General features: G+C 43.7%; 1 protein-coding gene across 4 annotated transcripts in view; it reads left to right on the forward strand.

The window, feature by feature from the left end:
* The window catches only part of R3HDM2 (R3H domain containing 2), a 184,269-nt gene that overhangs the window by 78,087 nt on the left and 80,020 nt on the right, over positions 1-26,162 (forward strand). The window contains exon 3 of one of the 4 annotated variants that reach the window (XM_055128739.1): positions 16,443-16,575. The exons of 1 other annotated variant lie outside the window; for it this stretch is intronic. The gene's annotated coding sequence lies outside the window, so the exon portion shown is untranslated. Of the gene's footprint in view, positions 1-16,442; positions 16,576-22,389; positions 22,526-23,201; positions 23,352-26,162 lie in introns of those variants that run through there. 2 more of the 4 variants (XM_055128741.1, XM_055128742.1) reach the window with 2 other exon arrangements.

Raw genomic sequence — 26,162 nt, forward strand, 5'->3', positions numbered from 1 at the left:
GTGCTTGCACATAAACTCACTGGGGATTGTTCTTTTAAGGGACACAACTCTAGCCCCACAGTGCTCACTCATTTTTCATTATATTGCACCCAAAAGAAAAGATTTTTTTAATTGAATCACCGTGAGATACAGTCACAAAGTTTTCATGTTTGAGTTTCAGTAACACAATTATCAAACACCCATTCCTCCACCAGTGCACATTCTGCACCAGCAGTGTCCCCAGGAGACCCCCCAAAAAAGATATTTTTGCCACTGAACTATCCCCCCCAGGTCCTAATGACTTAAAATTTTTTGAAAAAAATGTTTTGAGACTCTGTGGCTTACAATGCTATTAATAATGGTTTCTCATGCACATAATTCTAACACTACATCCATCACTAGTGTATCCCCTCCCTTTGCCAAGATTACTCCCTCCCAAACACCAGTCTCCCCCCCCCCCCATACACACACTCAACTGTGTGGATTAATTTTTCCATTATGTTGCCTTTGTTGCTGTCTCACTGTGTCTTTAAGTCCCACATAGGAGGGAAATCATTCTGTATCTGTCCCTTTCCTGCTGACTGACTTCATTCAATGTGATGTCCTCTAGTTCCATCATGGAAATTGTATGAATTTGTTGTTTCTCAGAGCTGCATAGTATTCTGTTGTGTGTATATGCCATAGCTTCTTGATCCATTCATCTGTAATTGGGCGTTTGGGTTGTTTTCATATCTTGGCTCTTTTACTAAGATGAACATAGGTATGCATATATTCTTTCAAAGTAATGATTTTGTGTTTGGGAGTAGCTGCTAAGAAGTGATATTGCTGGATCATATGGTTCTATTCCTATTTTTTAAATTGATCTCCATATTGCTTTCATAGAGGCTGAACCAGATATTCCCACCAATAGTGGGAGAGGGACCCACAGCCCCATACTGGCTGTTTGCAGACTCTTGGATGTGCCAGACCCTAATGATCTGAAAGAAAATAATTTTGTGAAGGAACATTAGCGTTCAAATATACTACAGTCCATTTGATCTTATAAAAACTTCTCAACATTCTTTCTGCTCCAGCTACTGTCTCATTTCTTTGAATAGTATTATTATCTAAAAGAATTATCTAATATTGCTACCCCCAATTTCTGTCCTTTTTTTCCCTCTCTTGATCCTACTCCATTTGTCTTTACTACGATCATTCTGTATTTCTAAATCCACAAATCAGTTGTAAGTTCTCATCTCATTTAACTTATTAGTCAGTATTTGACATAGTTGGTTGCCTTCTTCTGAAATGCATTTTCACTTGGCTTCCAAAATACCAGTTTTTTTCCTCACTGTGTAATCTTTCTTATTCTCTTTTGCTGTTTGGTGATTCTCCTGGACTTTCATTTTTTGTTCTACTGAAATATTTTAGACTTAAAAGTAATGCCAGGGATTCAACTCAGGGCCTCACATTTGCAAGGCAAGTGCTGTGTTGCTGAACTACAGCCCTAGAAACATTCTGCTTTTATTGATTAGTCTATATCTCCAGCCATTGCTTGCTCCCATTTTGATGTTATTTTTCTTATTTTTCAAAGTCATCTTTACTGAGATGTAATTTACATAAAGGAGCATTTAGGGGGCTTAAGCGATAGTACAGCAGGTAGGGTGTTTGCCTTGTATGTGGCCAACCCCGGTTCGATTCCCAGCAGCCCATATGGTCCCCTGAGCACTGCCAGGAGTAATTCCTGAGTGCATGAGCCAGGAGTAACCCCTGTGCATTGCCAAGTATGACCAAAAAAGTAAAAAAAAGAGCATTTACTCTTTTTAGGCAAATAGTTCTGTAATATTTGACATGTATATAGTCTTATAACCACCATCACAATCCAGGTACAGAATATTCCCATCATTTCAAATGATGTCTTTAGGCCCTTGTAGGTCAACTTCAACTATTCCCAGACCCTGGAAATTACTAATCTCCATGTTCCTATAATTATGACATTTCCAGAATGCCCTGTAATAGAATTACACAATCAGTAACTTTTAGTATGGGCTCTTAAAATAGCATGATACCCTTGTAATTCATCTTAGTTGTTTCATGTGTCAGTAACTCATTGCTTTTTAGGGCTTTATTGAATTCCATTGTGTGAGTATATCAGCTAATCCGTTGAGTCACTCAATGATACTTATGTTGTTTCTCTTTATTCGCTATTCTGAATAAAGCAGCTAAGTTGTAGAAAGGCCTACGGGGTTATTCTGTGTTTGAGTGAAGTTATGGGTTATAGAGTGATCCATGATTATTGAGTTTGATGCACTAGTTTGGTGTATTTTATTTTATTTCTGTGTTTTGGACCACACCTGGTGGTCATCAGGGCTTACTCCTGTGTCCTGGCAGGTAGAACTCAGGGGACCATATGAGGTGCCGAGGATTGACCTGGCTTGGCCACGTGCAAGGGAAGCACCTTACTCGCTGTGCCACCATTCTAGATCTAGGCCGGGTATCTTTAGTTTCATAGCTCTTTGGGCATGCACATTGGATGGTGTTTAGATGATACTGTATTAGCAGGACTTGACTAATGGCTCGTGAGATTTTGGAGACAAAGGAGAGCCCCTTATTGGTTATAAGCATCGTGGCGGCTCAAATCTAGATATTATGTCATTGATAAGGATTGAAGTGACTTCAGTGGATTTTTATTTTGTTTTAGAGGGAAAGGCCTTAATCTGTACTGTAACTGTGTTTACACAAACCAGAAGGAATTTAAATTTTTCACAAGGGGTAGGTGCCAGTCCGTGATGTTGCTGGTCCCCACGGTATGTATCCTCTCACTGGATGAGTATAAAGGACGGTGAATGTTTCAAGTGACCTTTGAGATTAGATTTAGTTTAACCATGTACATCTCTTTTCTAAAAGATTTACTTCTTTCACAAATCTGCTTTCTCATGCACACTTTTTGACCTTCCAAGTTCCTTAAGTTTTGTTCTATCCTTTAGAAAATTTGTTTTGCTTCCTGTATTTAGAACGTCTATCCTTTATCCTCTCATATATAAAAAGCCATTTATTTTACCTCTCTATGCTGCTGATGCAGTTTTTATATACATGCATTTCCCCTTCATTCATCCAATCCTTCATTCCCAATGAACATTAAAAACGAAGGAAATTTTCTAGTGGTCTGTATTTCAGACTGACTGTTTTCGTTTTCTTTTTCCAGTTTCTAGCTGGGAATTAGTGGGTGAAACATCACTCGATTTTTGAAGGACCCTGTTGTGGCCCCTTGTGTGTATTTGACACTAGTGTTTGAGGCCTCGGCAGAGTGGAACAGTGGCCTCAGAATTGAAGCTGGTCAGCAGGGACCAGAGAGGGACCTGGAGGCCCCTCCTCAGCTGGAGAAAGTGCTCCTTTGGGTGGGTGGGGGAGAGAGTTTTTGGGAGATCAGGAGTGTAAGGAATCTTTGAAACACACTTCATGGGAACCAGGCAGTTTTGCCAGGTTCATGTCACAGGCTTTATGGAGGGTTGGGTTAAGATTCAGTGAGGCGCTGGTTCCAGTGGGGGCCCTGTCTGGGGGCCAGAGCGGTAGTACAGGGGAGAGGGCATGTGTCTGGCATGCTGCCATCCCAGGTGTGGTCCCCAGCATCCCATATGTCCTCAAGCACTATGAGGACTGATTCCTGAGTGCAGAGCCAGGAGTAATCCGTGAACATCACCAAGTGTCACCCAAAAAACCCAAGGGGAAAAAAAAAGAAATGGCCTGGTTCCTGGTCTCTTTCCAGTTCTTTCTGGTCCCATTTGGCTTAGCTAGTTTTCTTCCTTTTGTTAAAAATATTGAAGGTTTTGTCTGGGAGGATGGATTGGGGGGTTTGTGACTCCTGATCCAGATTTTTATAATTTTTGTTCAATATCAGAAGCCGACTGGCCAAAATCAAGTAAAAACATTGCCAATATAGTGTATTATTGCTCGGTAGAGTCAGAATTTAAATTGATATATTTTCTAAGAGCCTCAGCCAGTGTAGATTGAAGACAGGCCATATTTTCATGGGGAATCTGAGGGGCCTCGTTTAATTTACCCTAGTTAATGGGTTTATGAATGCCCCATTTCATGCCTACTGTGAGGGAGCTGGTCATGTGATCCCAGTAGTGATGGTCTGCACTGCCAGATTGCGAGCCCCAACTGGGATCCCGTGGGGTAGTTATTTGGCTTTTGGATTGCTAATTCATCAGCACGGTGATAGGCTTGCTCTATATCACAGTTTTTCTCCTCTAAGGAACAGCAGGTTATAATGAAAACTATCACTATCCTGCCAAGTGACATCAAAGACCAGGACAAGACTCTGGAATTCTGTGAAAAATCAAGAGGGATCCTCTGAGAAGGAATCCAGTTTTCATTTAATTTGTACTAAGTCAGATATTCCCTATGGAACATGGACACTGATAATTCCAGCGTCCTTCTTAGCAACATTCTGGAGGGGAAGTTAGGGAACTGGGCTTTGGAAGGGAGGAATGTATAGGAGAAGCCAATTTGAGTGTGTTGGTGGGAAATACATGAAGATGGAACAGTGGCCTCAGGATTGAAGCTGCTCAGGAGGAACCAGAGAGGGACCTGGAGGCCCCTCCTCAGCTGGAGAAAGTGCTCCTACCAGATCTTTAGGTGGGGGAGAGAGTTTTTGGGAGATCAGGAGTGTAAGGAATCTTTGAAACAAACTTCATGGGAATCAGGCAGTTTTGCCAGGCTCATGTCACAGGCTTTATGGAGGGTTGGGTCTTGGCTCAGAATCGTTAAGATTTGACCACATGGTACCTCTGACCACTTTCACTATCACTGTATCACTGTCATCCCATTGCTCATGGATTTGCTTGAGTGGGCACCAGTAATGTCTCCATTGTAAGACTTGTTACTGTTTTTGGCATATCGAATACACCACAGGCACCTTGCCAGGCTCTGCCGTGCAGGTGAGATACTTTCAGTACCTTGCTGGGCTCTCCGAGAGGGACAGAGGAATCGAACCCGGGTTGGCCACATGCAAGGCAAACACCCTACCCACTGTGCTATCTCTCCAGCCCATTTTTCACTGTACCACTTTTCACTATACCAACAATAAAGATGAGGCTGGAGGATGGAGTTAGTGCCCAGAGTGTAATGAAGGGACCAAACCCCCTGGTCTTCTAGTTTATATTGGGACCCAGTGACATTGCAGATTAAGGTTAGGTGGTGTCTATGTGTGTGTAATGGGGCGGGGAGAGGGAGCGGCAAATTTAATCTAGTTGTTTAGGAGACAGCCCAGGAGAGAATCCTAGGGGCTGGAGTTGTCTGTTCTATGGTATGTGGAACAAAAAAATCTCACACTGTATCAGACCATTATGGCAGAGAGAAAGCCATGACCTTTCAGTACCACCAAAGAGGACCCGTGGCCAGAGGCCTGCAGGGGTCCTTTGGCTTCTGTCCTGCACAGTTGAGGAGCAGAAATTGAAAGAGAGGAAGAGGGTTCGGAGTGATAGTACAGTGGGTAGGGCATTTCCCTTGCACACCGGTTCAATCCCCGGCATCCCATATGGTCCCCTGAGCACCGCCACGCGTGATTGCTGAAACAGAGCAAGGAATAACCCCTGAGCATCCCAGGCATGGCTCAGAAGAAAAAAAGAAAAGAATAAAGAGGAAGAGATGAGAGGTCCCTGTATGGGATTGTAGGTTAGGTATTTCTGCAGGGAGGAAAGAATTTTACCAAAGACTAGCTTTTGGTAACTTCTTTACCAAATTTAATTTACTATGAATTGACTAATTGAATTTACTATTAATTTATCGATTTGTTAAAGTAATCTCCTTTACTAAAGAGGAAGGCAAGTGAGAAACAGGTTGGTTGAGTGCGCTGTGGGAGGCGGCAGGAAGGAGAGGTCTGCGGGCTGGAGCACTGGCACAGCTGGGCAGAGGAATGCTGCCTGCGGGTGGTGTTTGTGCCACTAACAGTAGTGGGGATTTTTTAAAAGTATATAGAAAAAGGAAATTTCACCTAATCCTCAAAATTTATTCCTATATTTTCTTCAAACATTTTATGGTTTTTACATTTGGCAATTAGTTACAGAATCCATTTTGAGTTATTTTTTTGCAAGAAGTATAAGGTTTTGGTTGAGTCCTTTTTTTTCTTTCCTTTTCTTTTTTGGTCTCACTCGGCTATGCACAGGAGTTACTCCTGGCTCTGCACTCAGGAATTACTCCTGGTGGTACTCAGGGGACCATATGGGATGCTGGGACTCGAATCCCGGTTGGCCGCATGCAAGGTGAACGCCCTACCCGCTGTGCTATCGTTCCAGCCCTGTATTCTTAACCTAGAGTCATATCCCTAACTTCAGGCAGAAAAAGCCACATACACCTGCAGCAAGCACAGTTACAGAAGCAGAAAGAGAAATTATGCTGTATTAGGACACTCGCTTCCCATTGGCTGGGTGACTTGGGCCTCACTCCAAAGACTGTTGTCCAGTTCTCAGAAGACCCACCCCCCTTCTCTTACCACAGTCTCTCTATCTCACTCTTATGGCTTCTGTCACCACATCTGCTAAGCATTTTACTGACACTTTAGTAAAATCCCTGGTCTCTCTAATTATCTTTTTTAATGTCTGTAGGATATATAGTGGTTATTTTATTTATTTATTTCTATTACCAATGTCTGTAGATTCTTTCAATCTTTCATGAGCCCTAGGAAATACAAACATTAGTACCAACTACTGGATGTTGAAAAATGAGATGTTAAAGACTTAATAGAATATATAGAGAGCTGGGATCTGGGCCTGCGTCTTCAAGCTCTAAAATTCACAGTCACCTACTGGCTATGTTTCAGTTGAAGTTAGAGTATTACTTTCCTCATTAGAGATCCCTTGATGTCCCTATTTACTTTTCAAAAAAATCTAGCATAACACCGTGATTTACCAAGTTGTTCATAATATGTAATATTATTATATATATTTTCAGGAATTAAATGTTCCAAAACCAGTCCCACCCCCAGTGTGACCTTCCCTCCACCAGTGCCCCCAGTCTCCCACCACCCTAGCCTGCCCCCGTGCAGGCAGAAACAGATGCTTCATGTTGTTTGTTACACTACAAAGGCAAATGGAATTATTGGAAGTTTCAAACCATGAGAAGAAGGGGTGTGATGGTCCTGTGTGCAAGACACAGGGCTTGAGCATTCGGTGGCTGAGAGCCGCTTCCCCGGGCCAGCAACAGGCAGCGGTGGATGGACGGGCCAGGGACCAGGGGAACAGGAACTCAGGCTGGGCAGCAGTTGGTTTATTTCTCTCTCCTCCCCAGCGTCGTCCACTCTCTCCCTTACGGTGCAGTCGTGGTCATCGTTTTGGTCATAGTCACAGACCCAGTCATCGCAGTTCTATCATCCTCGTCTTCTTGTAGACCTCAGAGTCATCTCCTTGGTTATATCTTAGTTTCATAGACCTCTGCTTCCAGTCGCCATCATCATTGGCTCACCATCCAGTCCCAAAGGCTCCAAAGTCTCCGTTCTCCTCCTCGTCTTCAACGTCTTGTCTTCAGCATCTGGCCTTCAGCATCTAGTCCCGACTCTCATTCCCAACATCTAGTCCCAGCATCTCGTCTCCATCTCCTTCCCAGAGTCTAGTTCTGTTCTTAGCCCTTACAGCATAGTTACATAGAAATCATGAAGGGTGGGGACACAAAGGTGGGGTTGAACCTTTGTTATCATAACAAAGAGATATAAAACCTCTCTTTCAGGAGATTAACTCAAGGACAAAATCTCATTTGAGGATTCAGCACTCCAGATTACTAAGAGATTCTGCTCAAGGTGGGATTCCATCCAGGGTGTATTGCTTTCTCCTTTCCACAGCTAGTAATCCATTTAAACAATCATAGTAAATTTACTTCTTATAATCTTTCTAGCAATGTCATTCTGTGTGAACACAGTAAGAGATATATTAAGCTTAAAGGTTGGCTCTTCCTGGGGAATGTATCTCACTATACATTCCAGACCACAGTCCTCAGGCCAGGTTAGTCTTTCCTAACCCCAACAGGGTCCTTCAGTTACTTCTTTTTTGGGTCATGACAGAGTTTGTCCATGACCTTGCTCTTAACTTATAGTTAAGTATTATGGCGCTTTGCCTGGCCCATTTTTGATGCCAGGGTAGCTTACAGCTTGCCCTGGGTCCATCCAGTCCCTCGTCGGGACCCTGCTCTTAGAGTACTAGGAAGTAAGGGCAACTGAGGCTTAAGTAAATGTGGATGCCCAGGAGTAAATATTATTTTGGAGTCAGTTAACTCTCATGTTACACAGCACAGCATCAACTCTCTTCCTGTGTCCATACAAAAAGTACATTGCTAAATAAACCATGCAGATGACATAAAGGAAAGGGAAAAACAATGTAGAATTATTAGTGCCTGGTGGAATTGTGGAATTGGGTGTGCCTCAGCTGCACTATAGTGGGAGTGGCTCAGTAAACCTTAAGCTCCCTGCAGGGGCAGCAAGGACAACCCAATTTTTTAATTTTTTTGCTTTTTGGGTCACACGCGGTGATGCACAGGGGTTATTACTTCTGGCACTGCACTCAGGAATTACCCTTGGAGCTGTTCGGTTCCCACATGGGATGCTGGGAACCGAACCCGGGTCAGCCTCGTGTAAGGTAAACGCCCTACCCGCTGTGCTATTGTTCCAGCCCCTGGACAACCCAGTGTTATCCAACAAATTATCAAAACTTAGATCAGTAAGAATCAATTTGTGATCATTGTTCTGTCTCACAGTGATGCTATATTGAGGATCCACTGGTCAGTGCTGGTTCGTGCTGCTTGCGCCGTCTGTGTTATTATTTAGGGTCATTGAACTTGGTGGTCTTTTATGCAACTTTCCAGTTGGATTTGCTCTGATCCTACCGGGCTGACATTACTGTGAAATTTTGAGGTGCTGTGCAATTACATATGTGCCCTCACGGTCCAGGAAGTGTAGACCAGGAACAGTTTGGTGGCCTGGCAGTTTTATGAGGTTCACCATGGAGCTGGGCTGTTGCTGTGTCAGAGGGTTCCGGGTACGGAAGTGGGCTACTGTGCCGTCAGGCCGGGTTGGGAATCTGTCCATCCTCATTCTAAGGCCCCAGGGTTCTCGGCCCAAACCAGTCTGTGTGGGAAGATGCAACGGTATCATGTTCTTTTGGAGATGGGATGCTGGGCTTTTTCTCTGCCCACTACATGGCAGGTATGGAGATCATCTTTTTTTTAAAATTCCTATTGCTATTTTTCTCTCCTTTGCCAGTCTTGCTAGATGTCAGTTGTATTGATTTTTCAGAGATCCAGCTTTTGGTTTTACTATTTTTTTTATTTTGATTTTAATTTTTATTATCTTTATTCAGATTATCTTGTTTTTAGTATATTGTGGGAGCAAAAGGGGGTCTCTCGGACTGTGTTTAGGAGGCCCAAGTCCCCGCCCAGCACGTCTGGCCAACTGGTTGGCAGTTCGGTGCTGGGGCTGGAGGATGGGGTGCCGCTCAGCCACGCAGGCGCAGAGAATCATGCAGTGACCCCGTGGAAGGCCAGACCTAGGAGTTCTTGAGGGCCTCCAGGACTACATCTGGTGATGCTTAGGAATCAGTCCCAGGGCCAGCCGTATGCAAGCATGGGCCCCAACTCCTGTGCTTTCTCTCTAGCCCCTGTCTTTGGTTTTCTTTAAGTAGAAAGATTGTTGATATGAAATCTTTCCCTTTGCACATATGGGTGTGGAATACCAGGACACAGTAGCACAGCATGAGTAGCCGAAACAAGAGAAGATTCTGTTGCAGAGCTCTGGAGGCAGAGTAGGGTTCACTCTAAAACTCCTTGGTTTGCAGGCAGCCACCCTCTCACTGAGTGCCTTCATGGCTTTCCAGTGCATCCTGGAGTAGAAGTCGACTCTCTGGGCTCTTTTCCTAGAAGGGCACCCATCCTATTGGATCAGAGACCCGTCTGGGTGACTTCATATACTCTTAATCACCTCCTTAGATATTCATTACAAATAAGGCTTCACTTAGTTGACACCCTTCACAGAGCTGCAACATTGGAATGTTGGCGGGATGTAAATATTCAGCATATAGCACTCACTTTTTTTTTTTTTTTTTTTTGCTTTTTGGGTCATACCCGGCAATGCACAGGGGTTACTCCTGGCTCTGCACTCAGGAATTACCCCTGGCGGTGCTCAGGGGACCATATGGGATGCTGGGAATCGAACCCGGGTCGGCCGCATGCAAGGCAAATGCCCTACCCGCTGTGCTATTGCTCCAGCCCATCAGCACTCACTTTTTTTAAAAAAATAAACACTTAAATTTTTGATGCAAATTTTGATTTTATACTTATATTTTGTTCAGTTTTAAAATGTGTTCCCAGGCTGGAGCGATAGCACAGCGGGGAGGGCATTTGCCTTGCATGCGGCCGACCCGGGTTTGATTCTCAGCATCCCATATGGTCCCCCAAGCAGCGCCAGAAGTAATTCTTGAGTAAAAAAAAAAAGCCAGGAGTAACCCCTGAGCATTGCTGGGTGTGACCCAAAAAGAGCAAAAAGCAAATAAACAAATAAATAAAAATGTTTTCAGTTTCCTTGAGAGTACCTCTTTCATCAGTAGATGAAATCACTTAGAAATGTGTTGTGTAGGACAGAGAGCTAATATAGCAGGTAAGATGCTTGCCTTGGCTCAGATAGAGAAGGGACCACCAAGTAAAGGGTGCTTGGAGGGCCCACTCGGGATGGGAGATGCGAGCTGAAAGTAGACTATAGACTGAACATTATGGCCACTCAATACCTATATTGCAAGCTACAATACCTCAAAGGAGAGAGCAAAAGAGAATGCCCTGCCACAGAGGCGGGGGGGGGGCCGGGGGGAGGAGGAGGATGGGATGGGGGCAGTGGGAGGGATACTGGGACCATTGGTGGTGGAAAATGCGCACTGGTGGAGGGACGGGTATTCGATTATTGTATGACTGAAATGTAAGCACAAAAGTTTGTAACTCTGTAACTCCTCACGGTGATTCATTTAAAAATTTTAAGAAAAATAAAAAAAAAAAACAGGTAGAACTTAATTAAAAAAAAAAAAGATGCTTGTCTTGTACATGGCTAAATAGTGTTCAGTGCCTGGCATCACATATGGTCCCCTGAACCGTACCAAAATTGATCCCTGAGCATATTCAGGAGTGACCCCTGAGCACAGTTTGGTGTGGCTTAAAAAGACAAATGAAAAATAAACAAAAAAAAGTATTGTTTAATTTTTAGGTGTTTAGAATTTTGTCCTGTAATCTTTTCTAGCTTCCATTATAGTCCGAGGATATGCTTTGTATAATTTGAATTATTTTAGCTTACTAAGTTTTTTTTAAATGTCTTAGTATATATAGTCTATCATTTTAAATGTTCCATGAACACTTGAAAACATCCCTAAGGCCTAGGTAGATAAGTCAGTGGTAGTGAGAGGAAAACAGACTCAGACTAGAGAGCACCCCTGGCAGCTAAGTCTGAGTGACCAGACGTAACCGCAGACTGCATTTGAGATGTCCTCAAGGGGGTTTTATGGTTATAGGAATATCCTCCAAATATGCTCATGTTGATGAGATAGTCTCAGACTTACTCTGCAAATGACATGCTTGAGAATTTCTGCTTCTGTACTGTCCCGCCAGATGCCTGCAAATATCCCATTTCCCTACCAGACACCCTAGAGCACGGAACTCCCAACTTTGGGGAGCAGCAAACACGAACTCCGCTGAGTCTGCGGGCATGATAAACTTGAGTCCTTCCAACGCTCAGCGCATGCTGCTTGGTTTTTCACCGGATCGTAGTGAGAATTTCCTCAGCTGTAGGGTCTGAGCTTTGAGTGCAGAAGGCACCCAAATTAGGTTTGATCCCTGACAGCAAAAGCAAAAGGAGGTGGGGGAGAATGTTTTGGTTTTAGTTGTAATGTTTTAGAAATCTCAGTTTGTTCTTATGTGATATTACTCAGTTCTTACATGTTCTTGCTGACCTTGGTCCTACGATTGTCGGTTCGTGAAAGAGGGGCCTGTATGAAACAGGGCAGCAGCCTGTGCAGAGCAGCACTTTAACCCCACCTCTGTACTGTCTTTTTGGTCCTCTTTCAGTCTTTTAAATCTTAAATTACTACACTTTATGTTTTGGACAGTTTTGATTTTTCAGAGAAATTGCCAAGAAAATAGAGTTCCATTCTGAGGGAGATGCCAGCAGGTTCACACGCAGGAGGGAGACAAGAAAGAGGGGAAAGAAGGGAGAGAGGAAGAGAGGGAAGGAGCAAAGGAAGGAAAGAGGCAATATAGAGTTCCCATATACCGCCTTCCCGCCCTCCCTGTTGCACACGTTTTTTCTATTATTAACATTTTACATTACTAAAAAACATGTGTTACAGTGATTGATCAATATTGATTAATCATTAGACTTTCTGTTTACACACAGTAGGGGTCTGAATACACTATTAAGGTATAATGTCATTTATCTAGTATTAAAGTTCCAGGAAGAATAATTTATGCAATTAGGAAAACTAATATTTGCTTTTAACCGATTTCTTTATATTTGAATGCGTTTTTAATTTATCAGGACATTATTTGTCTTTTAATTGGCCTTTTAGGCCATCTACATTTAATTTCATTATTAATAGGATTAGTCTTCAGTTTACTATCTTATTTTTCCTTGTTTTATTTTTTAATCCTCTTGTTCCCTTTTCCTAGCCTTTAAGTCATTTGAACATTTTGTAGTATTCCTTTTCTAATGTGTTCATTAGCTATTTACTATAGAAATGTGTTGCTTAATGAAGGGACACATTCTGAAAATGCATCATTAGATGATGTCAACATCAGAGATAATTACACAAATCTAGGTGGTACTCCCTATCCCCTACCCATAATGTTATAGTTGCCCCTTTTTTTTGGAAAGGAGGAGCCACACCTGGCACGATCTGGGCTCACACGGGCTCTTTGCTCAGGGATCACTCCTGGCAGTACTTGGGAACCGTATGTGCTGGGGACGAAATCAGGGTCCTCTACACGCAAGGTAAACACCTAACCCCCTAACCCCCTACACTGTCTCTTCAAACCCATTATAGTTGTCTTATCATTGCATTTGTTTACATACATCGAAAACCCCACGAGATGATTTAGCGTTTTTTCTTTTAAAAGAACTTAGTACAGGGGGCCGGAGCGATAGCACAGCGGGTCGGGTGTTTGCCTTGCACGCGGCCGACCCGGGTTCGATCCCCGGCATCCCATATGGTCTCCCAAGCACCGTCAGGAGTAATTCCTGAGTGCAGAGCCAGGAGTAACCCCTGAGCATCGCTGGGTGTGACCCAAAAAGCAAAAAAAAAAAAAAAAAAAGAACTTAGTACAGTGGTGGAGGCAAATGGGCACTACAGTGGCCTGGAGTTGGGATATCACACGCATGAAGCCCTCCACTGACTCTCTCTCTCTCTCTCTCTCTCTCTCTCTCTCTCTCTCTCTCTCTCTCTCTCTCTCTCTCTCTCTCTGTGACTGTCACTTATTTAGGATAGGTTTGCTAGCAATTAATTCACTTAGTTTTTCCTAATCCTTTTTTTTTTTCCAGTGGGGGATACACCCAGCAGTGCTCAGGCTCTGCACTTAGAGGTTACTACTGGCAGGCTCAGGGAAAACATGGATTGCTAAGGATCAAACCCAGGTTGGACACATGCAAGGCAAGAGCCCTACCCACTGTATTATCACTTCAACCCAAATTTTCTTTTTTCTTTTTTTTTGCTTTTTGGGTCATACCTGGTGATGCACAGGGCTTACTCTTGGCTCTGCAGTCAGGAATTACTCCTGGTGGTGCTCAGGGGACCCTGTGGGATGCTGGGAATCAAACCCGGGTCGGCTGCGTGCAAGGCAAATGCCCTACCCGCTGTGCTATCGCTCCAGCCCCCCAAATTTTCTTCATCTTAACATTGTCTTCATGTCTTCATGTTTTCTTTATTCCTGGAGGATTGTTTCTCAGAAGAGAGAATTAGTATGTGTGGTTCTTTCCATATCTGTGAATGTTGTTTCTGGGCTGAGAGGTGGCTCGGAGGGCTGGAATATATGCTTTGCATGTCCCAGGTCTAATTCCTGGCACCACATGATCCTGAAACACCAGGAGTAACCTCCTGATCTTGGAGTCATTTCTGAGCACTGTAACGTGTGTGCCCCCCAAAAAAAACAAAGAAACATTACTCAAGAAGACATTGGGCAGAATTATAGAAAAGATACTTGCAGGCAAAATTCCCCCTGCAAGTGCAACTTGACATCAACTACATAGCTCATTAAATGAAAAACAAAAACAGTTGTTGGGCCAGAGAGAGAGTACGGCAGGTAAGGTGCTTGTCTTGTCCTCGGCAGATCTGGGTTTGATCCCCAGCACCCCATATAGTCCCCCCAGCCGCAGGGGTGATTCCTGAGTGAGAGCCAGCAGTGACCCCTGAATACCATAGGTTGGGCCCCCAGTTCTCCCAGCCTGGTTTGCTTGAGACAGTGCACCTCTGTCTACGTGGATTGCGGCCTGGGGCGGAATTGAGAGACGGTATCAGTAAGTGAGCAGTTCCCGAAACAGAATGGCGCACACCGCTGCTGCCATTACTGAGGACAGACCTGTCCCAGCAGGGTGGCGCCAGGGTAACCCAGTCAGAGGCACACACTGCGCCGCTGGCGATAAGGAGCGCTGAGAGTCAAACCAAGTCCTGCAGCGTTGTGCTGGTGGCAGCCAGACCAGCACCGCTGCTCCCACACCCGGCACAGCACCCAGCTGGAGCCCAGAGACTCAAGCAGCGTAGTGGGCTGAGGGCTGGAACAGGGGCCATCGCGGTCAGGGGACAGGGTGCATCTTCCCCTTGGAGCTTCTCATGGCCCCATCACCATCCCTCTACCTCTTCCTGTCATAGACAGAAACAAAGGAGAGTCTGTACACGAAAGCCTAATGCCACCTGTGGGAAAACAAAAGTAGTGAACTCAGATCCACACTCGGAAAGGTTCTGCAGGCCTCCAGTACACAAAGGAAGACAGCTTTAAGTAGCTGGAGGTGGCTCAAAGGGCTGGAGTGCCTGCTTCGCATGTATGATCCTCAGGTTTAATCCCTGGCCCCACATGGTGCTTGAAGCAAGAAGTTTCCAGAGTTTGATGTCCAGTATCACATGCTTCCCCCAAACACCGCAGAGAGTGAACCCAAAACCCAAACCAACAAGAGCCGGAGAGATAGTAGAGAAGGTGGGGTGCCTGCCTTGCGTGTGGTCAACCTGGGCGCTGTTCCCAGCACCACACGTGGTCCCCCGAGCCATTCCAGGAGTGATTCCTGAGTGCAGAGCCAGGAGTAAGCACAGAGCACTGCTGGGTGTGGGCCCTCCCACCCACCCCACCCCCCCAAAAAAAATTAAAAACCAGGGGGCTGGAGCGATAGCACAGCGGGTAGGGCGTTTGCCTTGCATGCAGCCAACCCGGGTTCGATCCCCAGCATCCCATATGGTCCCCTGAGCATCACCAGGGATGATTCCTGAGTGCAGAGCCAGGAGTAACCCCTGTGCATCGCCAGGTGTGACCCAAAAAGCAATAAATAAAAAAATAAAAATAAATAAAAAAAAAAATTAAAAACCAACAAAAGCCGACTACATTTCAAAGCAGTGGTAATTATAGCATGGTAATGGAATAAAAACCAAGTGGAATAGAACAGGCACATAAACCAACGAAACAGAAGGAGAACCCTGGCAAAAGACACCATACACGTACAGACAACTAATATATAAGAGAACCAAGTGAACAAAATGGAGGATGAAAAGTTTCCACAACCAAAGGTGTCGGCAAGATGATTCTAAAGGCTGGAGCACAGATGTTGCCCTCCTTCCATCCCTGCCGTCACATGGTTCCCTGAGCACCACCAGGTGGAGTGCCTCCAAAACACAACAACAAAGACAAGTGGCTGTTGAAAATGAAACTGCCACATGCAAAATAAAGGAACACGATCACTCCTTAGCACCAGCTACAAAAATTTACATAAAATGGGGCTGGCTAAAGTACAGCAGGTAAGGTGCTTTCCCAGGCTTGGCCCCAGGCCCCCTGTTCAGTACATTAAGTCCAGCAAGGAGTGACCCCCGACCTCAGCTAGAAGTAAGCCCTGAGCACTCCCAGGTGTGACCCTGAAACCAAAAAAAAAAAAACCTCACTCAAAATGGATTAAAGACTTATCTGTGGGCTGGAGAGATAATACAGGGGTTAAGGTGCCCACCTTGCACTTAGCTGACCTTTGTTCAGTGATGGACAGTCACCACATATGGTCCCTCATGTACTACCAGTTGTGGCCCCCAAAACCAAAAGGGGGGGAGATGTATTATAACTTAAACAATAAAATGGAAGAAAGTCTAGATTATCTGTTTTTCTCAGGGCCTCAGCATCTAAGAGTAAGGAAAACAAGCAAGAATAAACAAAAGGGAACTGCCTGAAATTAAACAGCTCTCATGGGGCAGGGATGGCTTTATAATAGACCGTATGACTTGCAGGTATGCAGTCGTGAGTTGGATCCCCAGCACTGCCCCACACGCGGAGTGCAGTCCCAGCACAGCCAAGGGTGACACCAGACGGGCACCACAGCACAGCGCACGCGCCCGCAGCTCGGCATGTGACACACCCCTGGTAAGTACTCGAGTGTGAGGCCTCAGCAGCAAAGGAAAGGGGGGATTACTTAACTGATTCATTAATTTTTAAATAAGTATCATAAATTAGTCAAAATGATTTACCAAAAATACAAAATGTGAATTATAAAGCTTTCACCCAGCAAAACTATGACACAACCAAAATTCATCAATTCATCGTAGAAATTGGGAGGAGATATTTGCACATGAAATACCTGACTAAAAGATAAAAATTCAAAATGTCAAAACAACTCAGAACCTTCACAAACACAAAAGTGACCGAATTTGGGGGCTGGAGAGATAGCACAGCGGGTAGGGCGGGTAGGGCGTTTGCCTTGCACGCGGCCACCCGGGTTCAAATCCCAGCATCCCATATGGTCGAGCACAGCCAGGGGTAATTCCTGAGTGCAGAGCCAGGAGTAATCCCTGTGCATGCCAGGTGTGACCCAAAAAGCCAAATAAATAAATAAATAAAAGTGACCGAATTTCTTTTTTGTTTGTTTTTGTTTTGGGGCCACACCCAGCGATGCACAAAGGGAGTTAGTTACTCTTGCCTCTGCACTACTCCTGGTGGTACCTGGGATGTCAGGGGTTGAACCCAGGCTGCTGTGTACAAGGCAAGCGCCATACCTGCTATACTATCTCCCTGGCCCCAAGTAACCCAATTTCTAAAAAATGGACAAAAGACTTGAATAAACAGTCCTTCAAAGAAAACATAAAGCTATCCCACAGACGTGTGAAAAATGCCCAGAATAACTTTATTAAGTAAATGGCAGTCAGAACCACAATTACAAATCTCCTTACACTGTGAAAATGGCCTGTATCAATAAGTTTGAAAAACTCAGGTAATAGTGAATATGGGGAAGCTGGTATACTTTTGGTGTAAATATAAGTTGTTTTTAAATTACAAGCTTATTAGCTTATAACTAATAAGGAGAGTATAAGATTCTCATTTTCCCTGGATAAATAAGAATGAAAATTTCATATGATTAAGCAATACCATCCCTAGACTTTATCTGAAGGACATGAGAATACTAATTTAAAAAGGTATTTGCACCTCTACATTCACAACATTTTCACAATAGTCAAAACATGGAATCAACCTAAATTCTCATGAACAGATGACTGGATAAAGAAGCTTTGGTTCTTATGCTCATGGAATGCAGCTCTGCTATTTTTTAAAGTTTTGCCTAGGGGGCTGGAGTGGTAGTACAGCAGGTAGGGTGCTTGCCTTGCATGCAGCTGACCTGGTTTGATCTCTGGTATGCCTGTCGTTGCCTGAGCTCACCAGGAATAATCCCTGAGCATCTCCAAAATACCTAAAAAATGAAAAGATGTGCCCCAGCCAGAGAGATAGCACAGTGGGTAAGGTTCTTGCCTTGCACCCTGGTTTGATCACTCACACCGCATATGGTTCCCAAGCAGGAGTGAATCCTGAGCACAGAACCAGGAGAACCAGGAGTTAGCCCTAGAAACAGGGGAGTTGTGGGGCGACGGGGGGGGGAGGGGAGGGTTGGAAAGTTGTATCTTTGGAAACAAGATGAATGAAACTCGAGATGTACTGAGTGAAATAAGTAAGGAAGTGAAGGACATCACATGGTTTCACTCACATGTGACGAATTCATATTTTGGCAGAAAACTGCACAATACTTCTAGACTCACTGAAAGTGTGGTAATTACCAGGGAGAAAGGGGTGGGAGGGTGGAGGATGAGCAGAGGGGTCTTTTTGGAGATAGGGTGGCACTGGAACTTGGGTGGTGAGGGTGGTGACACCTATCGACATAAATAAATACAAAGCTGAATCCCCCAAATTTCATAATTTTATAAATTTATAAAATTTCATAAATTTCATAACTGATAAATTGACAAAAAATTACTAGAATGTTGTTCCTCTTACTGCCTTCATAATGATTTGTTTTTGGTTTGGTTTGGCTCCCAAGCACTGCTTGGTGCCCCAGGGATTAAACTCAGGGTCTTGCCCACGCTAGTCACATCCCCCAGGCTCAAGTCTTCATCCTTCTTTTGATGGGAAGTACAAAGGCATTCAAATTATTACGGCCTTGGGCTGGAGCTATAGTACAAGCGGGTAGGGCATTTGCCTTACGTATGGCTGACCCGGGTTCGAGCACCAGCATCTCATGTGGTCCCTTGAGCACCGCCTAGAATAATTCCTGAGTGCAGAGCCAGGAGTAACCCCTGTGCATCACCGGGTGTGACCCAAAAAGAAAAAAAAAATTACTATGGCCTTACAAGTAATCCACAGGTCAGGGAGAGATGTGACATCTGGAAAACTCTTCTGTCCCTGGCAGTGGGGAGAAAAAATATTAATGCATAATTTTTCTTCTGTCTGCTTTCAATTAAATTTTTTCTTCAGTTTAAAGCTATTAGCTTATGACAAATCTAGGAGTGGATTTTGTGACATTTGACCTACTGGAGGATTGCTTCTTGATTATGTACAGTTCTTTTGTCAAATTTGTAAAGTTTTCAGCCACTATCTTTCCAATTATCTCCCAGCACTCTTCCTTTGTTTAGGAATACCGATGGCCCAAATGTTAAGACATTTGATATTGTCCTATAGGTTTTTAATAATTTATCCACTTCACCCCCAGTCCTTTTTCTCTTTATTGTACAGATGTTTAGTTCATATTTGATACACCAAAAATACGATGTTTTCAAATTTATCTGTTTCCAGTTTCAGTTCTGTTTCTATTCAAATTGACTCACTTCTCTCATTTCTGTTATATTGTTGAACCCCTCAAATGAGTCTATACCCAAAGAGATTGTACAGTGGATTGGGGGCTGGAGCGATAGCACAGCGGGGAGGGCCTTTGCCTTGTACGCGACGCGACTGACCCGAGTTCGATTCCCAGCATCCCATAGGGTCCCCTGAGCATTGCCAGGAGTCATTCCTGAGTGCAGAGCCAAGAGTAACCCCTGTGCATCACCGGGTGTGACCCAAAAAGCAAAAAAGAGAGAGAGAGATTGTACAGTGGGTACGGTGCTTGCCTTGCATGTAGTCATCTTAGGTTCCATCCCTGTCACCACAGATGGTCCCCTGGTCCCTGCCAGGAGTGATCCCTGAATGTAGAACTGAGCATAAGCACTGAGCACTCCTGGCTGGGGCCAAAAAAACTAAACAAAAAAGAGTTTACATTTTGATTGTCCTAATTTTTTAATTCTAAAACTTCTTGGGTTTTTTATTTCTCTTCTTTCTTTCTTAATTCTTTTACTTTCAGGATTGTTTGGTCTAACTTAGAGCATTTTTTTAATTAGCTGCTATAAGACTGAAACAATTACTATATGTGTCACCTTGTATCTGTTCATCTCTTCACATAAAATTGGGATTGCCTTTGTTCTTCATATGCCAGATAATTTATTTTTAGTATTGTATTGCAGAGGTCTAAGTCTTGTTTGAGTGCTATGGTAAATGCTGACTTTATTTTAGCTGACATTTGACCTAGTTGGGTTCAATTTACAAGTTCTGCCCAGTTTTCAGTGCATGATAATTCCAAAGTCATTTCAGCTTCCCTGGTGCTGTTTAGATTTTCTTTGCTTGTATGTTACTCATTAACTCATCTGGAACTTGCCTTTCCAGGCAGTGGCTATTCCATAGTTCACGGTGAGCTTTATGGTAGAAGATACATGCCGAATTATTTTAGATGTAAAGGGTCATTGTGAGACTATCTTAGATAGTTCACCTCTGTGTACACACACACACACACACACACACACACACAGACATATACGTCTGTGAGTCTGGGTGACTGTTGTACGTTTGGGTCACACCCCGTGGTAATCAGGGCTTACTCTGACTGTGCTCAGGGATCACTTCTGCAGTGCTCAGGGAACCATATGTGGTGTCAGGGACTGAATCCTGGCCAGCCACATGTAAGGCAAGCACCTGTAGAGATCGAGGTGCTATCTCGCCAACCCTTTCATCCTATTTTCACAGGTTTTTTGGTAAAAACTTTCTCAAGTCAGAAATTGGGAAGGTAAAAAAGAAACAGGGGCAAAATCATTCCTCTGCTCCCCGTGGTCTCTCCTGCCACTGAGCAGAAAAGCCAGACTCCTTTAAAGTGGTCTGCTCAGCCCTTCAGAATGGACCTTCTGACGTCCAAAAATGACTTCTCATTCAGAGTAAAAAACAGAATTCTTTCTTCTTCTCCTTTCCGTCCATATTCTCTCCTCCTTTTCACCCCCATCCTCCTCTGCCACCCTCTCCCCTTCATTAATCCGTCTTGTTCCTACAGTTAATTGTATCTGGCCTGCAGTAAGAACACAGACACACAACAAGTGTATGTTTGAATGAATGGCTAACCTTGTTTTAGTTTTTTTTTTCCCCATTCTGATCAGAATGCCTGGATCATACCCATATGTTGTTAGTTTGCTGTTTCAGGGATCAAACACAGGGCCTCACCCATGCAAGACAAGTACTTGGACACTGAGCTATATCTTCAGCCCCTCCATATGTCATTTTGTGCTGTAATAGACCTTGTACTGCCTGTAATATCTGTTACTTCTTGTAGCACTGGATTATTACTCCCTGTGCATGACTCTTAAAAATCTGTCGTAGGGCCAGAGAGCGTACAGCTGGTCAATCTCTTTCCTTGCATGTGACTGAGCAGGTTCATTTCCTGGCACTGTCTGTGGTTCCCTGAATTCCACCAGAAGTAAACCCTGAGCACTGCTGGGTGTGGCCCCCAAAACAAAATGAACACAGGGGAAAGAAAGTAAAAGCAATTCGGACCTTAAAGTCCTTTCTAAGTCTTCTGTGATCTAGAACTATGTACATTTTAAAAACTCTTACTCTTCTTGGGGCCGGAGCGATAGCACAGCGGGTAGGGCGTTTGCCTTGCACACGGCCAACCCGGGTTCGATCCCCGGCATCCCATATGGTCCCCCACGCACCGCCAGGAGTAATTCCTGAGTGCAAAGCCAGGAGTAATCCCTGAGCATCGCTGGGTGTGACACAAAAAGCAAAAAAAAAAAAAAACCTCTTACTCTTCTTTGTACCACTTACTCAATCTTAACCTACCTATCAGCATTCCCCTTACTCTGTTCTTATCTTCCCTTTCTGTTTGTTTGTTTTTTTTTTTGTTTGTTTATCAGTTCACGTTTCCTCATTACTGCATTTTTTAGCCAGAATTTTTCTCCTCATCCTTTTGGGAGTTTGTATGGGTTTAGCTATTAAGCAGCCTGTGCTGCCTTTATGTCTTCCCCCAAATGCAGTGATTTTGTTAATATGACTTGGTACAAAAATCATCTGTAACTAGGTTTGGTCTTAACTTTCTTTAAGGTTCAACCTCATAGCTTTTCCTCAAAGGCCATTTATCTGGTCTAGTATAGGTTGAAAAAAAGGCAAAGCAATTTTAAAATGAGCTTTCAATCGAATACTTCTCTCCAGCCGATTCTTCTTCTCTCATATGACTCAGTTTGGCATCTCAACAGAAGCAGCAGGGAAAGTTGCTGCTGTGTCTTTAAAAGCTATCCTCAGCGCAGTGTGGAGGCTGGCATGTCGCTCAAGTGCTTGAATGAGAGCAAGAGGCGGAGGTGGAAGGGGGTGCTCTCTCGCAATGCAGCCTCTGTGTGTGAGAGGGAGAGGGTGAGAAAGAGGGAAGGAGGGAGGGTGGAGAGAGGGAGGGAGAGAGAGAGGAGAGAGAGAATGTGACTGTTGGCAGAGCTCTAGGTGACATCCCTCCGAACAGCTGGGCCATGGTCAGCTTCAGAGCTGCTTGTCAGAGCAGTTAGCTTGCTGGGGACGCTGCAGCAAGGACCAGGAGCGTTTCATTCAAGGGTGAAGGGGCGGGAGGGGACTGTGCAGGGGTGGGAAAGAAGCACAGGTTTCCCAGAAGGAATTTCTTCCGGCAATATTCCGGCAGAACAGATTCTTACAATGAGGTCTCCATTAATAATGTGAGCTTGCCGTTGGTTTAAGTGCAGATCCATCTGGGGTGAGTTTTGGATAATTTTCTTTTTTTTTTTTTTTTTAAATGTAAAAAGTCCTTGAACTCCACAGACTGGGTAAGGAAGAAGGTAGAAAGAAAAGATAGGTACCGTTTGGGATGGCCAGCTTAGCTGTATAATTCACGCTAGGGAAATCAGGAAATTTTCAAGTATTACATTTTGTGAGAATATTGGGGGTGTTTTTATTTGATTTTTTTAATCTAAAAATTAATTTTTCAGTGGGCTTGCTGGAACTCTCACTCTGTGTAGATTCTGTTTCTTCCATGGCTGTTTCAAACGATGCTTCATTCAGACTTAGCTTTTGAGAATAGTGGTGGTTTCTTTTCTCTTTGGTGATGCTGTTGACGCACATTGCAGGAAGCAGGGAATCCCCTATAAATATCCTTCACTGTGTCATTCCACGGCTCTCCACATCCGGCTGGTGACTATGTCTCTGTGTCCTATGTCTTTACATAACTGTCCCCTCGTCTTTAAATGTAATAAGAAGAAATATGTCGCCTTTGCTGTATCTATGAAGCTTTCTTTTTTTTTAATGAACATCTTGGAGGAATTTGTTCAGTCTTTCTAACTGAAACATCTTTTGTTTATGTGTTAAGGTTGTCGTAAGAATTTCCTGTGGGTTTACTGCTGCTTATTTTGGATTACTTGTTTATTTCTTATGATTGGCTTATTTTTGATTGCTGGCCTTGGTTTCTAAAGAGTGCAGAGATGGGATTCCCTCTATCTCCAGTGACGTAGTGATTTTGTTTGCAGTCTTTTTCTTCTGAGAGGGAGGGGACAAAGAGAAGGAAGAAGAAAAATCCATCTGAAGCGGTGCGTTCTCCTATCTATACCTTGATGATAACTGGGTTTCACTGAACAGAATTGAAGCCAAAATAGAATGTTATTAATGATAGGGATGTTATTTTGTTCGTTTCCTTTTGGAATAGGTTGGTACCAAAGTCAGGATTGCTGAAATAGGCTGCCTGAATTAACTCTATCATATCCTGCTGCCAGTGAATTGCCAAATTTTAAAAAACTAAATATGGTTTGAAAACGGGCTGGTTAGAGGTTTCTGGGACCTAGCATACATGAGTAATCTAGATTGAGTTTTAGAATTTGGAATTTTTCTACCTTTCTTGCCTTTGTCCTTAGCAGGCAGCTTTGTACACTGTTTCTCAGATCTCAAAAATAGGTAGTTATATAAAATCCCTTATCACTGTAGTTGAAATAAAACTCTTGTTCTGAATGTATGGAGTTGGAGCAAAGCTTTAAAAGAAATTGTTAGATTTACTCTCAAGTGTGAACCTATTTTATCTCTTTTTGGAATAGATGTTTGGGCTTTCAGTTCTGCTTTCTGCAGCTCCATTATAATAACGCTGATCTCTGGGGGACCGCTTGCCACAGTCATTGTGAAAAATTCAGTAGGTTAAAGGAGATCCGAGAGATCAGCCTAGGAGAATTCAAGGTTTACCTGTCTGTGGATGTGTTTAGATAGCAATTGTAGAAAAGTGCTTTTTAAAACTTGCTGGTTTGTTTTCTATTCTGATAACTCGTTTGTGTGCTGTGCCTTCATTTATTCTCATTTCTGTGTGTAAAGTGAGGTGAGGAGTGTCTGCTTTTCAGTGTACATGACCCATTCCTTTTTATATTTCAAAAGGGGGGGGGGCTGGAGCGATAGCACAGCGGGTAGGGTGTTTACCTTGCACGCTGCCGACCTGGGTTCAATTCCCAGCTTCCCATATGGTCCCCTGAGCACCACCAGGAGTAATTCCTGAGTGCATAAGCCAGGAGTAACTGAGCATCACCAGGTGTGACTCAAAAAGAAAAAAAATAAAAAAGGGGGGGGTGACTGGGTGTGACCCCAGCATGCTCAGGGACCATGCTGTACCAGGGACCAAATCTAGAGTCCTATAAATGCTTTGCACATTTCTGGATCATATGTATTCCTATTTTTGTTGTAGTTAAATAACATGAATATTTATTACAGCCATAAATATTCCAGACTAACAAAATTCTTAACTTTATTCAGAAAGAAGTAGGGGAGAGTGGAAAGGAAGATTATCCTATGGCAAAGCAAAAGCGTTCCAGAAGAGTAAGTTGTCTAGAAGCCTGCTAGAGACTGGAGCTACAAGGGTTAAGAGAAATTCCACCACAGCCTTGATCGCAACATTGCAGCAAATATGTGGATAATTTCGTGTTAGCTTTTCAGGAAACCCCTGTGGTGGACAACCCTCATTAATCGTTGCCGGGAGACGTCCTGACGTCACAAGGAGCAGGGCCCCGTCTGCAGTGAGGACAGGAATAGCCTTTGAGGGGGAAGAAAACTGCTGTGAAATTAAAAGATGACAGTTTCGTTAACTTAGTTTTCCTTCCATTTGCGAGTGGGTGGGATAGACCTAAAGTATTTCTTAAATGTTTCAATCATTAGCAAGGGGAAAATTACTAAGAGATCTTTTTATTTCGATTGAACATACCTTTTTAAAAAACACCTTTGATTTTTCAAGGTTTTGGAGAAGAAAGATTTCCTCTTTAAAAATTTTTTTGCTTTGCGGAAAACCTCAAGAATTACTTTTGCAAAAAGTGATTTTAGTATTACCTTCTTTTGATAATGAGAAACATGAAATACAATTGGAAAAACTTTCTGGCAAAAAAAGAATAAAGACTATTTCTTAACTACAGGCTCCTGTTCTGGGGTCCAGGGAGCTTGGGTGGGTCTCTATATGCAGGAACTTTCCTTGCATGTAGAGGCCCCAGGTTTGTCCCTGTGCTGCACCGTCATCCTTGTCACCCTCTGCACCATTCGGGCCCCCCTCCCCCCACCGGCAGCATCACATGACCAGCCTGAGCTCCAACCTTAGGCCTACACGTATGGGCCTGGAGGGGCTGGAGCGATAGCACAGCGGGGAGGGCGTTTGCCTTGCACGTGACCAACCCGTGTTCGATTCCCAGCATTCCATAGGGTCCCCCGAGCACCGCCAGGAGTAATTCCTGAGTTTAGAGCCAGGAGTAACCCCTGAGCATCGCCAGGTGTGACCCAAAAACCAAAAACAAAAAACTGTATGGGCCAGGAATTGAGTGATCCCTGGCCCCTGAGCACTGCTTGAGAGCCCCCTCAAAACAACCACAAAAATTGCTACACCTCCTTTTCTCAGGTGCTCTCTCCCACCCAGCAGCACCCACTGTTCTGTAGCCTGTTACAAGTTGCCTGTTTGGAAGAGCTTGGTGGCTAAAATGCGTGACCACTCAGAGGTTAGGCTGCCTGACAATGTCCATCCAGGCCAGTCACTGGTTATGTGACCTTGAATTTTACGTATGGAGAAGTGTGCTCCATTTGTTCATACATAAAACATTTGAAACAAAGAGAATAATTGTGCTCATCCTGTAGCACAGTTTTTTTTTAAGGATTAAAAGATTTAATGCATGTAAATTATTTTAAGATATGCCCAGGTGGTCTTAAAGGCTCCCTTAACATTAGCCATTAATATTTTGAAATTAAACAGATGCCATTATATCTTTATATCATCTGTAATTAAAAAAAAACAGAAGAATTGTTTTTTTGTTTGTTTGTTTGTTTGTTTTGGGACCACACATGGTTGTGCTTAGGGCTTACAGCTGACTCTGCATTCAGGGGTTTTTCTTGAT

The sequence above is a fragment of the Sorex araneus genome, chromosome 2 (assembly GCF_027595985.1).
Source record: "Sorex araneus isolate mSorAra2 chromosome 2, mSorAra2.pri, whole genome shotgun sequence".
NCBI lineage: Eukaryota > Metazoa > Chordata > Mammalia > Eulipotyphla > Soricidae > Sorex > Sorex araneus.